This window comes from Mustelus asterias, unplaced genomic scaffold (genome assembly GCF_964213995.1).
Source record: "Mustelus asterias unplaced genomic scaffold, sMusAst1.hap1.1 HAP1_SCAFFOLD_194, whole genome shotgun sequence".
Lineage (NCBI taxonomy): Eukaryota > Metazoa > Chordata > Chondrichthyes > Carcharhiniformes > Triakidae > Mustelus > Mustelus asterias.
In genome coordinates, this window is record NW_027590187.1 from 201727 (window position 1) to 229369 (window position 27643).

Consider the following 27643-nt stretch of genomic DNA (forward strand, 5'->3'; position numbering starts at 1 on the left):
GTGCGAATCCTCCAGTGAAATCACCACCAGTCAGCTCCCCCCTTTGATGCCCCGAGAAACATCTGGGCCTGTGGATCTTGCTTGAAATTTACAAACAATGGACGAATCACATCCCTGACACATCGTTCAGATATAAAAAAAGCTAAAAGAAAACACTGGGCACGCGAACCGGAACCATCCCTGATATATCTTTTCCGACTAAGTTTCGAAACTTGTCATTTCAGGAACAATCGGAAACAACCAACTTTCACCAGATACAAAATCCAAAGCCCGACACAGAAAAGCTCCGTGAGTCTAATATGGCTTGAACACGCAACCTTTTGATCTTGGAGTCAGACGCTCTACCGTTCCGCCAAAACCTCACGATACTTACTGTCTTTTACATCTGGGTTATATTCAGTGAATTCAAAATCAAACAGGGACCAGAGAGGTGAACTGTCTTTCTCTTTACTTTCTGTGGATTAACATCGAATGGAAGAGTAACAGCGATCAACAGAGATTAACGAGATTGCAGAAACACAGCATTATCCTATTGGAGAAATTTGTTCTTTTTTATGGGTGTTAAAATCACAAAAGATGGCGGTTGGTGAATGGGACGAGGTGGCCGAGTGGTTAAAACGATGGACTGGTAACCCATTGTCTTCTGCACAATCCCAACCTCATCGGTGGTGTATTTGCTTTGCCTCCTTATTGAGGGTGAACTGTTGGTTCGTTTAGTGTTTTGAAGTTCACGGGACCAAGATGAAATATGGACACAGAGGCTTGAGAGATGAGTCGTCCAGCACAATTCCATATTCCCATAATTCTAATCCTATGAGAACTCAATCTGGTAATCAATTGAGATCAGGGTACCAGCTTTGGGCAGGATTTTGTCACCATGAACACATGTGGTTTCAGAAGCTCCAAAGTAGACACCAGCTTCATTTCCGGCAATAGTGGCAGACGTTCTCTTTCCAGAATCGTCAGCCATGCAAATTACTGCTATATTAGCTGGATTGGCCATGCTAAATTGGCACGTAGTGTCAGGTGGATTAGCACGGTAAATATGTGGGGTTACCGGGATACGGCCTGGGTGGGATTTTTCTCGGTGCCGGCACGTGGGGCCGAGTGTTCTCCTTCCACACTGTGGGGATTCTATGAAGTTCGAGGCGGCAGTTTCACTTCTCTGAGAACACTGACACAGCAGTTCCTTATTTCTTCAAATTTTACCCGAAAACTTGACTGCGATAAGGTACGGACCCATAACCTTTGAACATCTCACAAGACAATGACTAGCAGTCCAACATGTCAATCTTAGTGCCGCAGAGACATAGCTGCAGCATTCATTCCCCATTCCCAAATGGGAATTTCTGACTTCGTCGAACAGATAGGTCAAAAGTTCAGCAATTGGACAGTGACTGCATTTCAAAAATACTTTATCGGCATTAAAATAGTTTGGAACGACCTGTCGTTGTGAAAAGAGATACAGAAATTTCAGTTGAACTCTGACAGGACACAGGCAGGTTGGTGGAATGGGAGGTCATGTGGCAGATAAAGAATGATTTGATTCACTTTGGAGGGAAGAACACAAAGGGACAATATAAAATCAAGGATATCATTGCAAAATGTGTGCAGCAACAGCGGGAAATGGGTGAACATGTGTATAAATCATTGACGATAATAAGAGCCTTTAATAAAAGACACAGTATCCTCGGCTTTATAACCGAAAGCAAGAAGTTAATACAAATTTACTGCAAAGAAAATACAGATGTGCGATGAGATAGCACATCAGATAATCTCAGCCTGAAGTGTGGCAATCCTGAGGCTAAATCAACACCAGTAAGATCTGCCTGTTGACATGGGGAACAGCCGATTGTCAGATGGGATTATGGTCACTTTATCTTTATGTCCGTATCAGGTTCAAGCTGTGTTTTGCATTTTCTGCTGCTGTCTGAGAATTGGGATATTTCCGATTCTATCGGAGGAACTGTGCGTGTACAAATGATTTGTTCTAGCAGTCAGCTCCCGGAACTGTAAATTAGTTTGAAATTCATTCTGCATTTGCAATCTCTGGGATTGTAAACGAGTTGATGGATCTCCTCATTCTGAATCTCCGATGTATTTTTTTCAGCGTCGCTGACTGGGCCAGCAAATTTTTTCTCATTATTTCATGGGACGTGAAATGCGGCTGACCGGCATTTATTGACCAACTCTAGTTGTCCGCGGGAAATTGAGAGTCAACCAAATTGCTGTGGCTCTGGAGTCAGATGTAGACCAGACCGGGAAAAACGGCAGATTTCGGTTCCTGGCGGACCAGATAGATTCGGACGGCAATCGACAAAGGTTTCATGGTCATCAGGAGATTCTTAATTCCAGATTTTATTTTTAATTGAATTCGAATTCCACAAGCTGCCGTGGTGGGATTCGAATCAGGGCCCCCAGAATAATAGCTAAGTTTCAGATTTCAGCAATAATAGCACAAGGCCTCAAAATTTCTTCCGAATTGAGTGGCTTGGTAGGCTACCAACGGGGGGGAGCCACGTTGCTGTTGGTCGGGAGTTACATGTAACTCAGGCCAGGTAAGAATTTCTTCCCTGAAGAACATTAGTGTTGCAACTGTTTTTTTGACGAAAATCGATTCGAGGTCATTAATTCCAGATATATTTATTGATTTCGGATTTCGCCATCTGCCGTGGCAGGAGATGTGTGAATGCTGGTCTGTGAGAGGTTGCATGTGCATGTGTGTGTGTGTGTGTGTGTGTCTGCGTTTGTGGGATGTGTGTGTGTGATAAAGATTCACTCAATTTTATCCTGTGACTGTGAATAAACCCCTTGTATTCATACACTGACACTATGATCCCTTGCCCTTGTGAATTCCTAAGAAATAATTATACCACTGAGAGCCTGGTGGGCGGATGGAGGGTGGGCTAAGAGTTGAAGGCAATGCTATAAGGTGCTGAGAGTTAAAGCATGTGTGTAGGAAAGTGAAGAGTGAACTTGTCTGCGAGAAGATCACAGAAAAGCTGTGTCTGGTGCTGTGCACGAGAGACAATTTTGTGTTGTCAGTAAATGAGATCCTATCCTGAAAGCACAAAATCAGAAAGAGGAAATTGTGGAAATAGTCAGCAGCTCCGAAAGCAGCTGTGGCGAGATATTGCTGTCGTGTCAATGTAACTCTCCAATTGGATACTTCACGTTGCTCAGATCTTACAAACTCAACATCTTCGTGTCAGGAACAGGCCGGGCTGGAATTGGGATTTTGTTGATTTGAGCAAACAGAACAATGCAGCACCGAGAAGCGCTTCACCCACCGGCGGTTTGGGGAAGGATGGGACTCAGAGACAGGCATCTGGCTGGGGTTGAAAAATGCAAAAGGACATCGCGATTCAAATGTCATGAAGATCAAGCCGCTGGGTTCAGGTCGCAGTCTTCTCTGGAGATGTGGGTTCAAATCCCACTCCTGACATCGATTCTTTTTGGTGCACCAGGCACCATTCAAACCCATGAAATCACTCACCTGGAAGCACAAGGGCAACAGATGCAGAGAAACAACGATATCCTGCAAACTCCACTCCGAGACACACACTATCCAGACCTGATAATCTCTCGCCGTTTCTGTGGCTGGTTTACAATCCTGGAGCTCCCTCCATGACAAAACTGTGTGTGTACATAAACTGCAGTGATTCAAGAATGAATTCATCGTCAAATTCTCAAAGATAATTAATTTTGGAGAATAAATGCTTCCTGGGTCAGTGACAGGCACGTCCCTTAAAATTTTAATTCTAAAGAAAAACACCTCGTGTCCCAGTAGGAACGCATCTGATATCAGAGCAGAAACAGTGTTTGTGAATCACATCCTGAACACGGCTACTTCTTATACCAGATGTATGTGTTTGAATACAGTAAGTGGAACCAGCTCACTATAAACCGCTCAATGTTAAGCTGACGATGTTCACTGAGTGCTTTGTGCGATTCCCGCTGATCTGTTTGTTCAATGTCGGTAAAGGCAGATTTGAAAGGTTTACAGGGAACTCGGTGCAGTGTCGATTGGCCACTGGAGGGATTCAATTATTTTTCTTTCATGAATATATCCGAGATCCGGATGGAGTGCTAAATTGACCCTAATGTCAGGGGGATTGGCAGGGTAAGTATGTGGGGTTGTGGGGATAGAGCCTGGATGGGACTGTAGTCGGTGCAGACTCGATGGGCCGAAGGCCCTCCTTCTGCACTATTGGGATTCTATTATTCTCTGACCCTGCCCCTCACACTTTCCCCCTCCCTCCCGACAGCACTGTGCATGTACCTACTGACTGCAGCAGCTGAGGCAAACAGCACAGCACCACCTTTCCCAGGGCAATTATGGATGGGCAATAAATTCTGCCCGAGCCAGTGATGCCCAAATCCCATGAATGAACACAACAAAAGTACTGAGCAGAGATTCCTTCTCATCTCCGTCTGAAATGGGACATGTTTATTTTTTATGCTCTGTTCTTCTCGTCACATTGCCGGTGTAATTCTGAGCACAATGGAGATTGTTTGGTCAGTGCAGCCTCGTTGCAGAATTACATTGTGGAGGAGTGAGCTGCCTGCTAGTGTACATGGTGGGTTTTCTCCTCATGGGTCACTGCATCCGTTTATGTAGGGGCTGCCCAGGACGCAGTCATTGTGGGAATCATTTCAAATGTTTCTGTCTCTGGTACAATTCTGTGTCTGAATTTGACTGGGGGTAATTCCGAGTGTGGCAATGATATAAATTTATCGGTCAGATGCAATTTTAAGTGCCCTTCTGCTGTTTGCGGAACTCAAAGTTCATTCTGTACCTGTCAGTGGAATTAATTCTCTGTGTAAGTCTATGATGCTGTTTGAAATTATCGGTTTCATTTGATACTTTTCCGTTCAAGTTTCACACTCTTCACTTCGATTAGTATGCTTCCCTCTGTGTGTGTCTTTGAGCTCTCTCTAAATCCCTCAGTGACAACTGATGCGACAGATTGATTCCCTATCACTCAGACTCAGCTCCTGTGAGTGAGTGCTGCAGACAGTCTGTATTTTTCAGCTCCTGACACTGAACTTGTTTTTGAGAATTATTCTCTCATCTTTCAGTCTCTAAGTCTGTTCTATTGTGGGATTGACACTGTCATTATCTGATAGTGGGTGAGAATCTGGAGTGGGATTTATGAATGCCCCTGTCAATGGCACTGATTTGGGGGTGACATGGCCCCAACATCTGTCTCTCCTGCTCTGTTTGATTGATGGATTGAAAACTGTCGACTTTGGAACTATTTCGGCTGTCTGAGACTGTGGAACTGATGAGCCGTCTGTGTGTCTCAACTCTGTCAGTGACAATGCACGGACTGTGTTTAAGAAAGAGCAGGCGACACTCTTCCCTGCACCTTCTGGAGGAAGCGTCACATTTATTCTGATTCCGACAAATATTTGTCTGTTGAAACAAAATAAATTTTGTAAGTCAAATACAGATTCCGTCAGCTTAATCTCTATTAATAATCATTGTGAGCGGTTTGTGAGGCTACAGCTAAAGTCAGGCTCGGATTGGTCACCTCTCATGTCAATCCCACTTTGAAGCAATCGGAGAGCCAGAGAGAAGGAATTGGATGTTTGATTGGCTTATACCTTTAAAACAAGATGTCACTCTCACCTCCCAGCACTAGTATCGCTGTCTCTCCCTCTCTCGCTCTGTCACTCCAAACTCCACAGACAGTGACCCAAGGTTGGAATTGAACCAGGCCCTCTGGTGCTGTGGGGCAGCAGTGTTAACCATTGTGCCACAGTATGTGTTTGAGAGCATGTGTGTGTGTGAGAGAGAGTATGTGTGTGCATTTCCTGTTCTCCAGTTCTTTGGCAGCTCCCCCGTGGTCAGACAGGAATTAAAACTTTGCGTCAGAGACTCTGCAATCTACTCCCTTGCCTCCCACAGCATCTTGGGACACAATCATCCAGACCTGGAGACTTGTCTACGCAAGCCTTCCAACATCTCCTAAACCTTATCCCTTCCTTTGTCAATTTGCTGAAGAACCTCACAGTCCCTGTCTCTCTCCCTGCCTCACTCTCTAACTCTCTGCCCCTTTCTGTCTCTCTGCCCCCGCTCTCTCTCTCTGCTCCCTCTCACTTTCTGCATCCTTATCTCTGTTTCCCTCTTTCTCTTTCTGCCCCATCGCTCTCTCTGCCCCCTCTCTCTCGCAGCCCCCCCCCTCTCTCTCTGCCCCCTCTTTGCCTCCCTCTCTGCCGGCCTCTCTCTGCATGTCCCCCTGTCTCTCTCTATGCCCCCTATTTCTCTCTATGCCTCCTTTTTCTGCATTCCCCCCTCTCGCTCGGCATGCCCCTCTCTCTGCTCCCCCCACCCTCTCTCTCTCTCTCTGCACCCCCCTCTCTCTCTCTCTCAGACAGTAAATAGCAGAGCCATGTTGTTAATGCTGGGTGAGTATATTGTGGGATGTGTTGTGTCTCAGTTGGGGACAGGGACAGTTCAGAGGGTGAGGCCGGCTGCTGGAACCTCTCTTGGCCTAGAGGCCGAAGTTGCCGCGTGGTTTGGCACAGCCGAGCTGTGTCCAATTGGTGAGTGAGGAGACGATGCCCAGATGGGTGTCAATCCTGATGGGCTGCTCGAGCAGTAGGGCCCCATTAGCCCGGCCCAGGAGTCACTGCAACTGGTGAGCCTCCTGCACAGCCTCTGTCAAACAAAACCAAAACGTCTGCAGTTGTCAACGAGAGAGAGAGAGTGAAAAGCTGCGAGTCAGAGAGAGAGATTGTGTGTGTGTGAGAGAGTCAGAGAGAGTCACAGAGAGAGCATCACACAGAGAGAGTGTGACAGAGTGTGGTGACTCGGAGAATTTCATAGTAACTTCATTGCAGTGGCAATGCAAGCCTTACTTGTGACTAATAAATAAACTTTACTTTGCTTTACTTTACTTGAACTTTATCTGCGACTCGTCTGCCCAGAGGACAGTCATGGAAGCATTCAGTCAGCATCTACAGATTCTTCTGAGCTCCTGTGTCTCTCAGCCGAATTCACTCAGCCTCTCCTCACGGAATAACCTCCTCATTCCCCGTGGCAATCTAGTGAACCGCCTCCAATGCAACTCTATCATTTCTCAAATGTGGAGACAACAGCTGTAAACAGTCTTGCAGATGTGGTCTCAATAAATTCCTGTACAGTCGCAGCAGGACACCTTTCTTCATCTGCTCCAAACCACTTACAATAAAAACAAACGTGCAATTTCCTTTTCTAATTGCTTGAATGTACAATCTCGATTGTGCTCCGAATTCTCTTCAACATTTTAAAATCCGTCACATTTCAACCTCTCTTTAGCTCTGAAGAAGAGTCATACAGACTCGAAGCATTCACTTTGTTTCTCTCTCCATAGATGCTGCCAGACCTGCTGGGGTTTCTATTATTTTCTGTTTATATTTCCGCCTTCTCCCTGTAATCCTGCACATTCTTCCTTTTCAGACAACAGTCGAATCCCTTCAGAACGTTTTAATTGAATCTGTATCCACCACACTCCCCGGCAATGCATTCCACACATTAAGCATTCGTTGTGTGAAAAATGTTTTCCTCTTGTTCTTATCCCTTCCTTTGCTCATGATGTTCAAACTGTTCTCTCTCATTCTTCTTCATTCCACGAGTGGGAGCAGTTTGTCCCTATCCATTCTGTCCAGGCGTCTCATAACATTTAATGCCCCTAAGTGGAACCCCTGATGCGGTGGTAAGATTTTTAAACCAGTCGACATTAAGGCACTGATAAAATTAGCAGCATTCAGTGAAATGACTTCGAAATGCGTTTTTGAGCTAACAAGAAGCAATGTGAGATGCAGTAATTGATTCAAATGAGTAATTATGATTGTAAAATACATATGCTGATATTTTGAATGGATTATTATTGACTTTAAAGAAGTTACCAGTTAGCAGTAAACCAGTCCAGATGACCCCTCGAAACATCAGCTCATTTCGCTCCTTACAGATGCTGCCAGACATGCAGAGATTTTCCAGCATTTTCTCTTTTCGTTTCAGATGACTGCATCCGCAGTAATTATTTGCTTTTCTTTAAGAGTTGCAATGTTGCACCTCATTTAGATTTGTAGGACTGTGAAACTTCACTAATGAAATGGATTATATACTTTGGAACTGTTTTCTTTTTATTTTTCATTGTCTCTCTATAATCGTCCGACCAGAATGAATCACTTCACCATTCTCAGCTTTGAATTTAATCTGTAACTTGTCCATTTCATTTTTGAAGTTTTACGCCATCCTCCTCACAGTTCACAATTTTTCTACGTTTCACGTTATCGACAAATTCTGAAATTGTGCCCTGTGCAACATTACCTCGGACACTAATAGATCCTGGTGTATGTTCACAGTATCTACAGTTTGTGTGCACATCAAATTGATGTACTGCAGTTTGAGGCTTATAACAGAAAAGAGGAATCAATGCAAATCTCTACATATTACACGTAAATGTTGCAGAATTGCAGTCAACTGGTTTTGTTATCGTTGTTCATAGGAAATAGCAGAGAGTGGTTTCGATCCAGCGATCTCTCAGTTATGGGCACACTTCCACTGCGTCACTCTGCTCCAGTAAATGCAGCCCCAACTGCTGCCTATCAATGTAGCTGATCAGATATTGACTTCTACATTGTTGTTTAACACCAGCACCAGTATCAAGAGGCTCAGTCTGGCCAGACAATTCCACTGCAGAACACCAAGAATAAAATGGACAGAGAAAGACACGCACAAGAACAGCAAAATAAACTGTTTGTACACGTGTAACGACAGACAAAGGTGCCGGGAAACCGGCAAGTTACGGAATTGATCACTGATGTTTTAACGGAGTTTTCTAGTGTAAATATATTTGGAAATATATTCCCTGCTGTGTAACGGTGCTCTTTGCTCTTCAAAGATGTTCACTGTTGTTGTGCAAAGTGTTTCACTGTTTGTAAATATATTTCCTGCTGTGCTCTGTGATATGGAGGTTTCCAGCATGGAAACAGGCCAATCGGCCCAACTTGTCCATGCCGCCCAGTTTTTTACCAATGGGCTGTTGCTAATTGCCCGTGTTTGTCTCATATTCCTCCAGACCAATCTTACCCATGTAACTGTCTCAATTTTTGTTCAGAGTTGTTTTCTGCTGTTGTGTGAAATGCTTCCCAGTTGTTGTAAATGTGTTTCCGGCTTTGTAAATGTTTTTTTTTTCTTCTGTTCTATTAATATATATCCTGCTCTGCAAACGTGTTCCCTGTTGTGGAAGAAGATTCTCCGTGAAGATGTTTCTGTCAGTAAATTGTTGCATATTGTGTTTACATGTTCCTTGTACTTGTTTCGAACTCTGTTTGCATATAAAAGTGATTTCCTGCAGATCGAGGGTTTTGGGGGAAAGGAGAATCGATGTAAATACCTGTCTGCACATTCCACGGAGAAGTCACAAATGTTTTGTAGCTGTTGTCAAGTTATTTCATTTTCAGTGCAAGTCGGAGCAGCAGAGAATGGTTTCGATCCATCAATCTCTCGGTTAAGTGCCCAGCACGCTTCCGCTGCGCCACTCTGCTACGGTAAAAATAATCTCTGCTGCCTATCAATGTAGCCAGGCAGATTTTCGCCCCTGTGTCCTTTAACACAAGCACCAGTGTCAGGAGGCTCAGCCACTGCGTCACACCGAGAATACAACAGACAGAGAAAAGCAAACAATAGCAGTAATAGAGATTGTCTGGATATATCTAACGACAGACAAAGGTGCTGGGAAACTGGCAAGACACGGAATTGGAGAATCGATCACTGATATTTAAAGGAATTTTCTGTTGCAAATACATATTTGTGAATGTATTTCGTGCTGTGCAACTGTGCTCTGTTGTTGAGAGGTGTTTTCTGCTGTTGTGAAAAATGCTTCCCTGATGGTGTAAATGTCTTTCCGGCTGTGTAAATATGATCCACCTTGTGTATGTTTTTAATGTTCTGTTAATATGTGCCCTGCTCTGTAAACGTGTTCCCTGTTGTGTCAAAATATTCTCCGTGAAGATGTTTTCTGATCGGCAGAAAGTTAATTATCTGGTCACATGATGTTCCATATTATGTTAAAATGTTGCATGTTGTGTTTAGATGTTCTCTGTTGTTGAAAAACTCTGGTTCCACTGCAACTGGATAACGGTCGCCATATTTTGACTGTATTTTACCCTCTGTTAGTGAATGTGATTGGGGGATTCGAAATGTATCCAACACATGCATGTGAGTGAGATTTGATCTGTATCTGTCCGTTTCCGGTTGTAATTGCGAGTTTTTATTTGTTTTATTCATTTCGAGAGGTGGGTATCACTAACGAGGTCAGCAGTTGTTGCCAATCCGTTACTGACCTTAAGAAGGTGATGGTTTGCTGCTTTCCTGAACTGTTGCAGTCGCTGAGATATCGGTCTAGCCACAGTGCTGTTAGCTTAACAGTCTTTCAGGATTTGCTGGTGAGAAAATGAAGGAGCCGTGACGTATTTCCAAGTCAGGTCGGTGAGTGGCTTGGTGGGGAGCTTGCAGCGCTGGTGCTCTCATGTATCTGCTGCCGCTATCTTTCGAGATGGTGGAGGTGGTGGGTTTGTCGGTGCATTCTAAGAAGAATAGATGAAAAAATATTGTTCCCATTGCCAGAGGAGAGAAGGGTAGATTTTAATGTGCTGAATGTTTAGGACCTGGAATGCACTGCCTGAGAGGGTGGCAGAGGCAGCATCAAATCAGGACTGTCAAAGGGGAATGGGATCAGCATCTGAAATGAAAGTATTTGCAGGGTTATGAGACAAGGGCTGAGAAAGGGATGTGCCGAGTTGTTCTTTTATAGACCAGCGCACAGACAAAAAACCGAATGGTCTCCCTTTCTTTGTTAGTATCCACTCAGAGATTCTAGATGTATGAGTGTTGGACTCATTCTGTACCGCTCTGTCTCTGGTGCGACATATATGTGTGACATTCATAATGAATCTATCTGATAGACTTTGCAAATCTGTACACATTCGACCCGGAAGATCCCTAATTGAAACCGGGAAATTTGTTCTAATTAGTACATGATTACACACGATCCTCCACTCAAAATCTTCAATGTAATATCATCTGCTTATCTCTAAAATTCATTCTCCATTCCCGAGATTTCTCTTTAGTACATCGATGCTAGTCGGCTCAACTGCTCCAGGTATTAGCACATTCCAAGTTATACTGACTGCATGGGAAATGCTGACATCCAATCATTAATTCCTGTTTGATCTGTCTCTGCAACATCGACAGTTTCTGTGATTTTTTTTCCGCTCTGCTGCAGTTCTCTATTGCGGCCAGTAGATGTCAGCATACTCTGGTAGACTGATTTTTGTAACAGTTTTAACAACACCAGGTCAAAGTCCAATAGGTTTATTTGGTAGCAAATACCATGAGCTTTCGGAGCGCTGCTCCTTCGTCAGATGGAGTGGAAATGTGCTGCATCAGAGAGGGACACAACATACAAGAATTATTCACATTATATTGAATTGGGACGGAGGAATTTCGAAATACTGAATGTGTTGGCCATATCAATTCGAAATCTACCAGTACGCTGCTTTCCTCGGCATTCATCATTTCAATACCGATAAATCAGCAAGGTTATGGTTTTTAGGTGAAAGTATTAGCACTGGTATGTATTTTCTTTTGAACAAAGTGGCATTTTGAATCATTGTTACTTAGCATAGTTAGAATTTCATTATGCAACCGTCTACTTATTAGTACAAACCTAGTAAAGCATGTATTACACAAACTGTTATCTATTTCCGATTGGGGGTGGTATATCGAGAGAAACTTGCTTTTCTTGAGATATATTACTGACCTATATCTGGCTGCACAGGTTTCAATCTCAAAATTGGCCAGTGGTACAAAACTTGAAAATATGATGACCTTTAGTGAGAAGGATATTGATAATCTTCAAGAAGATATAGGCAGGCTGGTGGAATGGGCATAGACGTGACAGATGCAATTTAATTAATGTAAGGAAGTGTGAAGTGATGCATTTGGGTCCGAAGATCGAGGAGAGGTGATATGAAATGAAGGGTACACCTTTAGCCTTCCTAATCCCTATGGCACTTTTACCATGCCAAGATTCCACAGTCTATTCACCCATCTCAGAACACATTGAATATCCAGCCTGAAGTCTGCATTTCACCGTCCACTTGTGCAGCAATGGTTAAACATTTAGCATTCCCACTTTCCTCCGCACCTTTACTCTGCAACGACCCCTGTTCCGTCTGACAGCTCAGTCAACGTCGCACCTTCACTTTGAGAACTGCCCCTGGTCGGCTTATCCTGCCCAGTCCCAATTGTGTTTCACTCTGCTCAGTTATATTGCCCAGATTGCATTATGTTCCAACTTTCCTATTCTCCATTAATCATAACTGAATGAATACAACCATCCTTTGATTAAACACTGTCACCTTTCAGTGTTTAGCGGGTGAGTTTAATGAAGCGCTGAAAGTTATCCAAACATATCTGCAATTTTCATTCTCATTGACAAAGAACTGAGCGGGTGATGGATACAGTTTCAATAGTCGCTTTAAAAGATAGAGAATGGATATACAAATTTAAAATCAAAGGGTGACAGCACTGCCTGAAGAGATTTTCAGGATGTGGCGATTAGAATTACAATGCACATTATCAATTTGAGTTGTTGAAAACAATAGAATGGTGCATCCATTGTGGATGAAAGGAAACTTTAAACTGTGCAGCCGTGCTGTGCTTCAGGAGCTGGTTTTACAGAAATATCCATGAATCAAAAGTGTTGCCTCACCTGCTGAGCATTTTCAGCATTTTCTGTGTTTGTTTCAGATTTCTAGCTTCCAGCTTTGCGTTGTGTTCTGTGCAGGTGTTTTACTGCAATTGGGAACATGTTCTGATCCGCCCTGTGACAGATGGAGTAGAATGTGTATCGTGACTATCAAGCCTGCGAGATCCGACTCCAAGCTGTACAAGAGAATGAGGAAGAGAGATAGGGAGGATCATTCTGTGATGGACAGATTTCCTGTATAAAGGGCACAAAGATCTGTATTTCCACAGCTGTTTTAACAGACATAAGATGTCCCAACATGACTTGCAATCAATGAAGTTCCTCTTAACTGTTCCCGATGTTACAACGATGAGATTGTTGAACTTACCAGAGTTTCTGCATTGTCAAGAATCCATATATGGACCTGTAAAATAAACTTCCAACATGCGCCATGTGGCTCTGTGGCGCAATGGATAGCGCGTAAGACTTCTAAATAATGTGTAAGTTAACTACTCAGAGGTTGTGGGTTTAAATCCCACCAGAGTCGAATTTTGGATCAGATTGTTCGCAAACGGTTTGCTGCTTCATTGATGTGATTCAGCTTTGGCACCGACATTTCCTGCTCTGCCATCTCTCCATGCTGTTTCTGTTTACTCGGCTTTCAGGGAAACCACTGACTTGGGAAGAAAATGCAAACCCCAGTGGCTTTCATAAGATTTGACACAACGTTCGCTGATTGCGTTAAAAATAGTAACATACATTTTCAGTTAGATATTTCGCTTCTTTTGGAAGAGAACGATGTTAAAGAACGCATACAGGCAACAACAACAACAACAACTTATAAATAACTACAATCAATGAATAGGTATCAATGCCCTGCAACGTGGTGGTGTTATCCTGATGTGTCTGCCGCGCTTATCCTTCCAGGCTGTAGTTGTCGTGGGTTTGTAAGGTGCTGGCAAAGGAGCCTTGCTGTGTTGCTGCAATGCACCTTGAGCACAGATGGTGCACACTGCTGCCTTGTGTGTCGGTAGTGGAGGGAGTGATTTTTTATTCATGCGAAGCAAATTAAGTGGGCTGCTTTGTCCTGGATGGTGCCAAACCTCTGTAGTGTTGTTCAAGCTGCATTTAGCCAGGCAAGTTACTCAGGAAACCAGGTGCTCCGGTTACCTTCCACAGCCTAAAGATGAGCAGCTTGGGTTGTTTGGCCATGATAGTTTTCCCTTGGTTCCCAAGGTGTTTGTACAGGCAGATATGTGGGGTGGATGTGTGGCGCCGTGGGGATAGATCCTGTGTGCGATTCTCTGTCGGGGAGTCGGTACAGACTCGATGGGCAGAATGGTCTCCTTCAGCACTGTTAGGATTGTATGATTCTAAGGTCATTGGACTGTGTTAGAAATTCCCTGATTAAAAAAATGGAAAGCTGTGTTTGAAGAACTGACAGCATTGGGTTTATTGTAGATTAAAAGTGTTTTACTGCAATATTATGAAAATACCTGGATCGTGTAAATAAATATTAGAGATATTTGTGGGGATCTCGAAATATGTTTTTGTTTCATCTTTGTAGATCATCCACTGTAAAGGGAAGGACAACATTGGCGAGCAAGAAAGGCGTGCTGTGACTTGCAAATACCGCCTAAAAGAAGTCAAAGCTCTGCTGGGATTTGAACTCAGGATTTTATCATACAAGCGCCTTAACCAACTAAACCAGCTTGATGCTTCGGCTTGTACAGCGGAAACTGGAAATGCGTTCCTGATCTGGCGGTATTTGTGCAAAAAGGGACACTATCAGATCTGGAACATATCTCTGCAAATAGAGATAGTTCACATTTCAGATGCAGAAGACCTTTCACGGGAACGGCCGCTTCTCTCTCCACAGATGCAATGGGATCTCGGATAGATTCATGAAAGAAAAATAATTGAATCCCACAGTGGCCCATCGAGACTGCACCGATTTCCCTGAAAGCCTTTGAAACCCACCTTTCCCGACATTGAACAATCACATCAGAGGGAATCACACACATCACTCAGTGCAAATCTTCCGCTAAACATTGAGTGATTTATCGTGAGCTGGTTCGATTTATTGTTTTCAGACACACATCTAGTATAAAAGTAGCCGTGTTCAGGATGTCATTCACAAACACAGCTTTCTGCTCTGACGGCAGACGTTCTCCTTCTGTGGCGCAAGGTGATTTTTTAAAAACATACTTCATTCATGAGGGCTATGTGTGTCGCTGGCACGGGAATCATTTATTCTCCAAATTAATTATCTTTGTGTAATTGGTGACGAATTCCCTCTGGAGCCACTGCAGTGCGTGTGCACAAACACTGCTGTTCGGGAGGGAGTTCCTGGATTGTGAACCAGCCAGAGGAACGGCGATATCTTTCCAAGTCAGTGTGGTGTGGGTCTCTGAGTGGTTGTTGTTTCTCCGCATCTGCTGCCCGGTGAGAGATTTCTTGGTTTTGGGTGGTGCCTCGCGAAGTAAAATTAGCTGTCAGGAGTGGGATTTGAACCCACGCCTCCAGAAGAGACTGCGACCTGAACGCAGCGCCTTAGACCGCTCGGCCATCCTGACGACATTTGCACAAGTGTAAAATCGCTGCACAAATCGAATTGAATTCCACCTTTATTGTTATTACTTTTAAAACGCGATGCGTTTTTCCATTTTCGAACCCCATACAGAGGCCTGTAACTGAGTCCCATCCTTCCCCAAGCTGCCGGGAGGTGAAGAGTTTCTCATTGCTGCATTGCGCTGTTTTCTCAAATCAACAAAAACCCAATTCCCGCCCTATCTGTTCCTTGCACGAAGGTGTTGAGAGTGTCAGATCTGAGCAACGTGAAGTATCCAATTGGAGAGTTACATCCTGGCGACAGGAATATCTCTCCACAGCTACTTTCGGAGCTGCTGAATATTTCCAGCATGTCGTTTGTTCCTTCAGTTCATTCACTGACAACACAGTCCTGACTCTTGGGCGCAGCTCCAGACACAGCTTTTCTGTGATCTTCGCACTGTCTGTGTGGAGTTTGCACATTCTCCTCGTGTCCGCGTGGGTTTCCTCCGGGTGCTCCGGTTTCCTCCCACAGTCCAAAGATGTGCGGGTTAGGTTGATTGGCCAGGTTAAAAATTGTCCCTGAGATGCGTAGTTAGAGGGATTAGCGGGTAAATATGTGGGGGTAGGGCCTGGGCGGGATTGTGGTCGGTGCAGACTCGATGGGCCGAATGGCCTCCTTCTGCACTGTAGGGTTTCTATGATTTCTAAGTTCACTCTTCACTTTCCTGCATACATGCTTTAAAATCGACTCTTTTCACACTCAGCATCCTGCAGCATTGCCTTCAAACCTCACCCAACCCTCCACCCGCCTATCAGGGTCTCAGAGGTACAAGTGCGTCTTAGGAATTCACAAAAGCAAGGGTATCGCAGTGTTTGTGAGGGAATATAAAGGATTAATCCACACACACACACAGCCACAGCAGATGGTGAAATTTGACATCAATAAAAACATCTGGTATTGAAAGTCTAACGACAATCAATCGATTGCCTTAAAATAACACAACTGGTTCACTCATGTCCTTTAAGGAATGCATTTTTTTCCTGGTCTGCACCTCCATGTGGCCCCCGACGCTCAGCAACTTTGGTGACTTGAAGCTGTCATCTGTGGCGACCTACGAAGCCGCTCAGCTCAAGGGCAATTTGGGATGGGCAACAATTGCGGGCCCAGTCAACGATGCCCATATCCAAGGAATGAATAAACAAAATAAATAGCTGATTCAAACTGAGGGGATACATAAAGTCAGTTGCAGTATCAAAGATTGACAGATACAGAATTAATTTAGAAACTATCTTTCAGTTCTGGAAGCTGACAGTCAGAACCATTCACTTGTACAGGCACAGTTCAACAGATAGAATCTGTTGTAGGTAAAAAAAATCATCTGACACTATTAGTGGATCAAAGTGCAGGTTTATTTTCACAATTATGGGAGAAGTGAGGTTCCTAACAGTGGACCCCCAGCCTTCTCTTCGAACACAAGTAAGAACAGAGTTTATATATGTCCCGGGCCCCGCCCTCATTACATTGCAATTCTCTGAGATGTCTGTCATTGTTCGTGGTGAGATTCTTGTTGCATCAGCAGTATCTTCCTCTGCGTAGTTTGTTCGATCTCCAAGGCCACGATTGTTCGTCATTTATATCCTTGAAACAATATCACAGGTTTTGCACAAACAAGTGAACTAATATACATACAGGTTTGTATCATACTTTATATCAGGATCAGAGGAATAAAGTATGATGAATATATCTATATGAATCTATGGTTATACGATCACAGAAGGCATACATGTCAACTCCATCGTGTTAAACAAAGTTACATAAAAATGGAGATTGTTTAGCTTATTTCGAGCTGCGTTAATCACATTTCTTAATAACAAGTGGAGACAGCAAGAATAGCTGTTCCTCTTATCTGGCACAGACATGAAAAACACCGAACTCTGACGAAAACATGAACTCTGCAGTGTTCTCAACAAAATCACAGAGTTCGGGTCTTAATGCTGAAGTGTGACAAACCTCATTAACCCATTCCCGTCTTCAGAATCAGAAAGATCCCTCATTGAGCACCAGATAAGGCAAAGCACAATCTGAATACAGACAGATGCAGCAGAAAAAACATTCGTTCTGCAGCAGAAAAAGCATTCGCACACGACCAGAAGTACGTGGAGGCATTAGAGCGAGTGCAGAAGAGGTTTACCAGGATGTTGTCTGGTATGGAAGGGCTTAGTTATGAGGAGAGATTGGGTAAACTGGGGTTGTTCTCACTGGAAAGACGGAGGATGAGGGGTGACCTCGTAGAGGTGTATAAAATTAAGAAAGGCATAGATAGGGTGAACGGTGGGAAGCTTTTTCCCAGGTCGGAAGTGACGATCACGAGGGGCCATGGGTTCAAGGTGAGGGCGGGGGGTGGTGGGGGGGGGGGGAGTGGGGAGGTTTAACACGGATATCAGAAGGACGTATTTTACACAGAGGGTGGTGGAGGCGGACACACTGGGAACGTTTAAGACTTATCTAGATAACCACATGAACGGAGTGGGAATGGAGGGATACAAAAGAATGATCTAGTTTGGTCCAGGGAGCGGCGTGGGCTTGGAGGGCCGAAAGGCCTGTTCCTGCGCTGTATTGTTCTTTGTTCGTTATTCTTTGTTACACAACCGGGAACATATTTGCGCAACAGGGAAGAAATTGACACAACCGCAGCGAAGATCTGTCAAAGGCAGAGTCCCAGCTCCACAACAAGGAACAGTTACACAGCAGGGAATACAATTCAAAACAGGGATTTCTTTGTGGAACAAAAAATAACTTATCATGAATAATCAATTTTTCCACATTAGTCTCTTTCTGGTTTGCTGGGCAACATTTCTTGTTTGAAATAAAAAGAGACAGTGAATAGATTCCTGGCTTCCGCGAAACAGTAATTTTCAGGAAACAATGGACCTGCGAAGCAGAGTGGCGCAGCGGAAGCGTGCTGCCCCCTCCCCCCCCCTCCCCCCTCCCAGTGGTTTATGGATCTAAACCATTCTCTGCTGTTGTGTTTTCGCTCACGTTCAGAAGAAAGGGATATCTGGGTTTTCCCTGCAGCAAGTTTGCTTCATTATCTTGCTCTACGTTCGTGAGAACATCACAGTGGCACAGCTCATTTGTCCCAGTTTCGCTCAGTTGCCTGGACAATTTATGCAGCCAATATCTCTGGTTCAATTCCTGTTTCGGTTGAGATTATTCACGAAGGCCCTGCCCTCTTCGCTTTGCTCCCCGCCTGAGGTATGAATTATTCTGTTAAATCACCAGCAGAAAGTTCCCACTTTGATGAAACATCTGGGACTGTGACCGTTACTGTAATTTTATAAGCAATGGCAGCATCGCATTTATGCGGCCACCATTTGTTCAGATATAAACCTGTGCAAAAATAAATACACAAACTGAGCATGTGAACCAGAAGAATCGCCAACAACTTCATTTCTATCGACCGCAGTTTTGAAATTCATCATATCGGGGACATTCGCAAACAATCAACTTCACCAAAATACAAACAGAAACTGTGAGCCTGACGTGATCTGAACACGCATCCTTCTGATCTGGAGTCAGACGCGCCACCGTTCCACCACCGGCTCACATGCTTCCGTGATTTTTACATCTGTTTTATGTTCGGTGAATTCTAAAGCATCTCGGATACTGAGAGGCTAATTGTCCCCCTCTTCATTTTCTGTGGATAAACATTGAATCGAGGAGCAACAACGAACCAAGGTTAACGAGAGAGCAGAAACACCACATTATTCTGCGGGAGGAAAATGTTTTTTATTACGGGTGTTAACAACACACGAGATAGAGTGGGCAAAAGCCTATGTTTGAGAAGGTTGCCGCATAGTTAAGGCGGTGGGCTACTAATGCGTTGTGTTTTGCACGCGTGGGTTCAAATCCCATTCTAATCGTTGATGCGTTTTCTATGTCTCCATTTTGAACCATTTATAGAAGTTGAACCGATGATTCGTTTCGTGTTTTGCGGTTACGGAACCAAGATAAAGTAACGACACAGACTTCGACAGGCTTGAGGGGCGAATAGTCCAGCACCATGCCATGTTCCTATCTTCCTAATACAATGAGAAATTCGAGCTGACAATCGATTCAAATCAGGACACCAGCTTTGGACAGGAGATTGCCTCCATGGAAATATGTGGTTTCAGAAGCTCCAAAGGAGACGTCAGCTTCATTGGCACATTTTTAACTTTCCAGAATCGGCAGGTCAGCCTTGGAAATAAGTGCCGTGTTGGCTGGTTTGGCCGTGCTAAATTGCCCCTTCGTGTCAGGGCGATTAGCACGGTAAATATGGGAGGTTACGTGCACACGCCCTGGTTGGGATTGTTGTCGGTGCAGGGTCGATGGGCCTAATGTCCACCTTCTGCACTATGTGGATTCTATGAAGTTCGAGACGGCAGTTTCACTTCTCTGAGAACTTCTCTGCGGCTTTGTTGCTTAAAGCCTGGGTTCCAATCCCAGCAGATCATTACTCCCTTTCCAGTGATCGATGCAGTTGCACAATGCGAAAGGTTCCTTTATTCCAAGTTTTTGTTATCTTTCCCTTTATGGTAGATGATCTACAGGAAAAAAAAACATTTCGAGAGCCCCCACAAATATCTCAGCTATTTATTTACAGGATACAATGTTTTTTTGTCAGCTTGCAGTAACGAATTTAATCTGCTACAAACTCACTGCTGTAAATGCTACAAAAACAGTTTTCCCCCTTTTCTCAGGAAATTTCTAACACTGTCTGAGAAACATAGAATCCCGATAGTACTGAATGAGACCATTCTGTCAGTCGATTTTGTACCAAATCTCCCACAGTACATTCCACTCATGCCCTATCCGCATAGCGTCACGCTTCCACCCCGCTAATTGACATAAACCACTCATCTTGGGACACCGAGGGGCAATCTAGCAAGGCTAATCCAGCCACCCTGCACATCTTCGTATTGTGGGAGGGAACCGGAGCACCTGATTTCCTGAGATAACTTGCCTTGGTGAATACAGCTGGAACAACAGAAGTGTTACACCATCCAGGACAATGCATCCCACTTAATTCGCTTCCCATCCAGAAGCATTCACTCCCTCCAACGCCGAAGAACAGTGGCAGCAGTATGCACCATCTGCAAGATGCACTGCAGGTCACTCACCAAGGCTCCTTTGTCAGTACCTTTTAAACCCAAGATCACTGCAGCCTCGAAGGCCGAAGGCAGTAGAAACATAGGAATAACACTGCCAAGATGCGGGCACTATTATTTATTTATTGTTTATATTTATTTATCAATTGTTGACGTGTGTCTTTCTTAATCTTCTTTGTGTTTTGCTTAGTTTTAAAGAAAGCTAAATGTCTAATTAAACACGATGCTACTCTTTCCAAGCGAGGCAGCGAATACTTTGTCAAACTTTAGGAATAACCCCGGGATTTGCGTTTTATTCTCGAGTCAGTGGTTTCCCTGGGAGCCGAGTGAAGAGAAACAACATGGAGAGATAGTAGAGCAGGAAATGTCGGTGCCGCAGCTGAGTAACATCAATGAAGCAGCAATTGGTTTGTTATTAACCTGATTCAAAGTTGGACTCTGGTGGGACTCCAACCCACAAACTTTGAATGGCGAACTTGCCATTGATTAGAACTTCAACGCGCTATCCATTGTGCCACAGAGCCACACGCATGTAATTGCATTTACAGGTCCATATATGGATTTTTTTCAATGTACAAAATGTTGGTAATTCAATAATCTTGGAGTTAAAACGCCGAAAGCGCTTGAGAGAAACCTAATTGAATGCAAGGCGCGGAGGGCCCTCTCATATTTTTTTTAAACAGCTCTGGAAATACACATTTTGGATCAGTTTTAAAGTAAATCTGTCCATCACCGAATCATTGATGTCAGAATAATCCACTCTCTCTTTTCCTCATTCCCCTATACAGCTTGGGGTCTGATCTCGCAGGAATGATTTTCGGGATGGGCATTCCAATCTGTGTGTCACGGGGCTGAGCAGAACATGTTTCCTGTCCAGTTAAACATCTGCACAGAACAGAAAACAAAATATTTTGGATGCTGGAAATAGGAAACACAAACAGGCAATGTTGGAAATGTTCAGCAGGTGAAGCAACATCTTTCTTAATGCATCTTTCTTAATGTTCTGAACAAGTTCCCGAAGCCCAGCCCAGCTATACAGTTTAACTTTCTTTTCATGCACAATGGATGGTACATTATATCATTTTGAACAATTAAATTTTTTTAGATGAATTTTTATTCTAGTCGCCACAGCCTGAAAACCACTCTCGGCATTGCTGTCACCCTTGCATTTGTAAATTTGTAAATCAATTTTCTATTTTTAAAGGGATTATTAAAATTGTATCGACTATCCGCTCAGTTCGTTGCGAAGGAGACGGAGAATTGGAGATATATTTGGATAATTTTCCTTAGTCCAAATTTGAACAGAAGCATAAAGGAGCGAATCACGCACAGCACTTCATGAAACTCACCCGCTAAACATTGAAAAGTGACAGCGTTCAATCAAAGGATGGGCCTATTTATTCATTTGTTATTCGCGGAGGATAGAAAAACTACAACAGTATGCAACTTGGGCAACATAACTGAGCATGGAAAAACACAATGGGACTGGGCAGGATAAGACGAAGTACAAATTAGATGTGCAATGTTGACTGGGTTGTGTGACGGAGCAGGGATACATGGCAGGGAGAAGGTACATACGAAAGTGGGAATGCTAAATGTTTAATGAGTACTGAACAACTCGAATGTGTAATGCAGACAGAAGGCTGGATATTCAATGGGTTCTGAGATGGGTGAATAGACTGGAATCTTGGCATGATAAAGGTGCAATAGGGATTAGAAAGGGTAAAGGCATACCCCTATTTTATATCACTGCTCCTCGATCTTCTGACTAAAATGTGTTACTTCACACGTCCTTACATTGATTAAATTGAATCTGTCACGTGTCTGCCGATTCCACCAACCTGTCGATACCCTCATGACAACTATCAATATCTTCCTCACTAAATTTCGTAATATTTTCAAGTTTTGCATCATATGAAAAACTTGAAAAGCAAGTTTCTCTCTCAATACCATTCACAATCAGAAATAAGTAAAGTTTTTTGTAAGATGTGCTTTAACAAGTTTGTACTAATAATCAAACTGTGGCATAATGAAATTCTAACTATGCGAAACAACAATGATTCAAAATGCCACATGCTTCAAAATAAAATGCCCACCAGTACTAATACATTCACTTAAAAAGCAGTTTTGCTGATTTGTCGGGATTCAAATTATGATTGCAGAGGAATGCAGCGTATTGGTAGATTTCGAAATTAAATGGCCAACACATTTACTATTTCGAAATTCCTCTGTCCCAGGTTCAATATAATGTGAACAATTCTGGTCTGCTGTGTCCCTCTGTTGTTGTCTAATCTTCAGTCTAACAGAGTATGCTGTCATCTACCATCGACCCAGGCCAGTGACAGAACGGAAGAAATTCACATGAACAGTCGGTGTTGCAGAGGCAGATCCAACTGGAACTAATGATTGGATGTCAGCAGTAAATCCCAAAGAGAATTCAATATTAATGTACTTTCCCATGCAGTCGGCATAATTTGGAACTTGTTATTGTCTGGAGCAGTTCAGCCGATTAGCATTGCTGTATTTAGATGAAATCTAGATGATCAGAAGATGGAGAATGAATTTCAGAGATAAACAGATAATGTTGCATTGAAGATTTTGAATAGAGGATCGTGTGGAATCATGTACTAATCAGACCAAAAGGCCCGGTTTCAATTCGGTATATTCCAGGTAGAATGAGTACAGATTTGAAAAGTGTCTCAGACACAGCTAGATTTATAATGAATATCACACTCATATGACGTCCCAGAGACAGAGCAATATTGAATGAGTCCAATGCTCATACATATAGAATCTTAGAATGGATATAAGAAAGAGAGAGGCCATTCGGCCCTTTCTGTGCGGTTCTATACAAGAATAACTCATCTCGTCCCTTTCCCAGTCATTGCCTCTAAACCCTGCAAATCAGTTCTCCTCAGGCGCTCGTCCCATTCCCCTTTGACAACCCTGATTTGATGCTGGCGCTGCCACACTCTCAGGCAGTGCATTTCAGGCGCTAAACTCTCAGCACATCAAAAAATATCCTACTCTGCTGTGCCAATGGGGACGGTTTTTTCTACATCTACTCTCCTTAGACAGCACCCACAAACCCGCCACCGCTACCATCTAGAAGGACAGCGGCAGCGCATACATGGGGACCCCAGTATCTCGAAGATTCACTCTAAGCCACTCCCCTTCCTGATTTGGAAATATATTGCCATTCCTTCCCTGTCACTGGGGCAAAATATTGGAACTCTCTCCCTAACACTGTAAGGCTAGCAGTGCTGTGGGTGTATCTGTACCTCAGGGGCTGTTGTGGTTCAAGAAAGCAGCTTATTGTCAAGGTCAATTATAAATGGGGATTGAATGCTGGCCGACCGAGTGAGCCCACACCTGACGTAAATAAACAAAACAAATAAAATCACGCAACCACAACCGGAGACTGACAGATACAGACCAAATCTCAGTCACATACATCTGTTGGATACAAAATGAATTCGCCAATCACTCTCACGAACAAAGGATAGCAAGCAGTCTATATTGGGCTTCAGTTAACCATTTTCAGGTTAACCAGAGTTTTACACAAGAACAGGGAACATCTTAACACAACATGCAACATGTTGACCCAACACTGAACATCAGAGACCAGAAAGATTTTATTTTGCCGAACAGAGAACATCTTTAAGTAGAATATGTTTACACAACAGGAAAAAAGTTCACATAACTGGTGACATATCAACAGAACTGAAAAATATATTGACACGCAATGGATCCTATGTACACAGCCGGAAACACATTTACAACAACAGGGAAGCATCTTATACAACAGAAAACAACTCGCAACAACAGAGAGAGCAGTTACACAGCAGAAAATATATTTACAACAGTGAAACACTGTACACAACAACAGTGAACATCTTTGAACATCAAAGAGCACAGTTACACAGTTGGAAATATATTTGCAAATATATCCTTGCAACACAAAATTCCTTTACATTAGTGGCCAATTCTCCAGTTCCGTGTCTTGCCGGTTCCCAGCAGATTTGTCTATCGTTACATATGTCCAGACAGTCTCTCTTGCTGATTCTGTCAGCGCCATTCTCTGTTCATTGCGTTCTTTTCGTGACGTCGTGGAACTGTGTCGCCAGACTGAACCTCCTGACACTGGGGCTGATGTTAAACAATGTGGAAGTGAATATTTGACTGGCTACTTTGATAGGCAGTAGTATGTTGGCATGCCGTAGCAGAGTGGCGCAGCGGAAGCGTGCTGGGCCCATAACCCAAAGGTCGATGGATCGAAACCATCCTCTGCTATTTCTATTCGCAACGATAACAAAACCACTTGACGACAATCGCGAAACTTTTCCAGTGTTTGAGTGGAGATTCCTGACAGGGGCTTGCGTCAGTTCCCTTTTCTGTTCAGTGCTTCAAACTGCAGCAGATCACTTTGACAAGCACACAAGCTGTCAAGGCTGTGAACATCCACCAGGACAGATTCGTGACCTTGGTGCAGGGCAGAAATTGTGGATAATGTGAACCTTGGAAGCATTGTGAACTGTGAGAAGGATAGTGTGAATTTCAAAGGGGAGATTGACAAGTTGTCGGAATGAGTGGACATGTTGCCGATGAAATTCAAAGCAGAGAATTGTCAAGTGATTCATTCTCGTTGGAAGGTAATAGCGAAGCAATAAAAAGTAAATGAAACAGCTGCAAATAAGAACATAAGAACATAAGAAATAGGAGCAGGAGTAGGCCATCTAGCCCCTCGAGCCTGCCCCGCCATTCAATAAGATCATGGCTGATCTGACGTGGATCAGTACCACTTACCCGCCTGATCCCCATAACCCTTAATTCCCTTACCGATCAGGAATCCATCCATCCGCGCTTTAAACATATTCAGCGAGGTAGCCTCCACCACCTCAGTGGGCAGAGAATTCCAGAGATTCACCACCCTCTGGGAGAAGAAGTTCCTCCTCAACTCTGTCTTAAACCGACCCCCCTTTATTTTGAGGCTGTGTCCTCTAGTTTTAACTTCCTTACTAAGTGGAAAGAATCTCTCCGCCTCCACCCTATCCAGCCCCCGCATTATCTTATAAGTCTCCATAAGATCCCCCCTCATCCTTCTAAACTCCAACGAGTACAAACCCAATCTCCTCAGCCTCTCCTCATAATCCAAACCCCTCATCTCCGGTATCAACCTGGTGAACCTTCTCTGCACTCCCTCCAATGCCAATATATCCTTCCTCATATAAGGGGACCAATACTGCACACAGTATTCCAGCTGCGGCCTCACCAATGCCCTGTACAGGTGCATCAAGACATCCCTGCTTTTATATTCTATCCCCTTCGCAATATAGGCCAACATCCCATTTGCCTTCTTGATCACCTGTTGTACCTGCAGACTGGGCTTTTGCGTCTCATGCACAAGGACCCCCAGGTCCCTTTGCACGGTAGCATGTTTTAATTTGTTTCCATTGAGATAGTAATCCCATTTGTTATTATTTCCTCCAAAGTGTATAACCTCGCATTTCTCAACGTTATACTCCATTTGCCATATCCTCGCCCACTCACTCAGCCTGTCCAAATCTCTCTGCAGATCTTCTCCGTCCTCCACACGATTCACTTTTCCACTTATCTTTGTGTCGTCTGCAAACTTCGTTACCCTACACTCCGTCCCCTCCTCCAGATCATCTATATAAATGGTAAATAGTTGCGGCCCGAGTACCGATCCCTGCGGCACGCCACTAGTTACCTTCCTCCAACCGGAAAAACACCCATTTATTCCGACTCTTTGCTTCCTGTCGGATAGCCAGTCCCCAATCCACTTTAACCCACTACCCCCAACTCCGTGTGCCCTAATCTTCTTCAGTAGCCTTTTATGGGGCACCTTATCAAACGCCTTTTGGAAATCCAAAAACACCGCATCCACCGGTTCTCCTCCATCAACCGCCCTAGTCACATCTTCATAAAAATCCAACATGTTCGTCAAGCACGACTTTCCCCTCATGAATCCATGCTGCGTCTGATTGATCGAACCATTTCTATCCAGATGCCCTGCTATCTCCTCTTTAATAATGGATTCCAGCATTTTCCCTACTACAGACGTTAAGCTGACCGGCCTATAGTTACCCGCCTTTTGTCTCCTTCCTTTTTTAAACAGCGGCGTAACATTAGCCGTTTTCCAATCAACCGGCACTACCCCAGAATGCAACGAGTTTTGATAAATAATCACTAACGCATCCACTATTACCTCTGACATTTCTTTCAATACCCTGGGATGCATTCCATCCGGACCCGGGGACTTATCCACCTTCAGTCCCATTAGTCTACCCAGCACTGCCTCTCTGGTAACATTAATTGTATTAAGTATTTCTCCTGCTGCCAACCCTCTATCGTTAATATTTGGCAAACTATTTGTGTCCTCCACCGTGAAGACCGACACAAAAAACTTATTTAAAGACTCAGCCATATCCTCATTTCCCACTATTAACTCCCCCCTCTCGTCCTCCAAGGGTCCAACATTCACTCTAGCCACTCTATTCCTTTTTATATATTTATAAAAACTTTTACTATCATTTTTTATATTAATTGCTAGCCTAGCTTCATAGTCTATCCCTCCTTTCTTTATCGCTTTCTTAGTCTCTCTTTGTTGTTTCTTAAATTTTTCCCAATCACTTGTTTCTCCACTATTTTTGGCCACTCTGTACGCAGCTGTTTTTATTTTAATACTCTCCTTTATTTCCTTCGTTATCCACGGCTGGTTCTCCCTTTTCTTACAATCCTTGTTTTTTGCTGGAATATATTTTTGCTGAGAACTGAAAAGGATCTCCTTAAAAATCCTCCACTGTTCCTCAGCTATCCTACCTGCCAGCCTGCTCTCCCAGTCTACCTTAGCCAATTCATCCCTCATCCTATCATATTTCCCTCTGTTCAAACAGAGGACACTGGTTTGGGACCAAACTTTCTCCTCTTCCATCTGAATCAGAAATTCGACCATATTGTGGTCACTAGACCCAAGAGGGTCCTTCACAATAAGATCCTTAATTCTACCTACCTCGTTACACAATACCAGATCCAAAATAGCTCGTTCCCTCGTCGGTTCCGTAACATGCTGTTCAAGGAAACTATCCCGACAGCATTCTAAGAACTCTTCCTCCATTCCACCCTTACCGACTTGAGTCTGCCAGTCAATGTGCATGTTGAAGTCCCCCATG

At 43.7% G+C, this 27643-nt stretch overlaps 1 long non-coding RNA gene and 1 other non-coding gene across 2 annotated transcripts in view; both read right to left on the reverse strand.

Annotated features, from left to right (window-relative positions):
• The window catches only part of LOC144485434 (uncharacterized), a 664084-nt gene that overhangs the window by 199706 nt on the left and 436735 nt on the right, over positions 1-27643 (reverse strand). The gene's annotated exons all lie outside the window — the stretch shown is intronic.
• Positions 15240-15322, reverse strand: trnal-cag (transfer RNA leucine (anticodon CAG)). The gene has a single exon. It is a non-coding gene; the product is annotated as a tRNA-Leu (tRNA).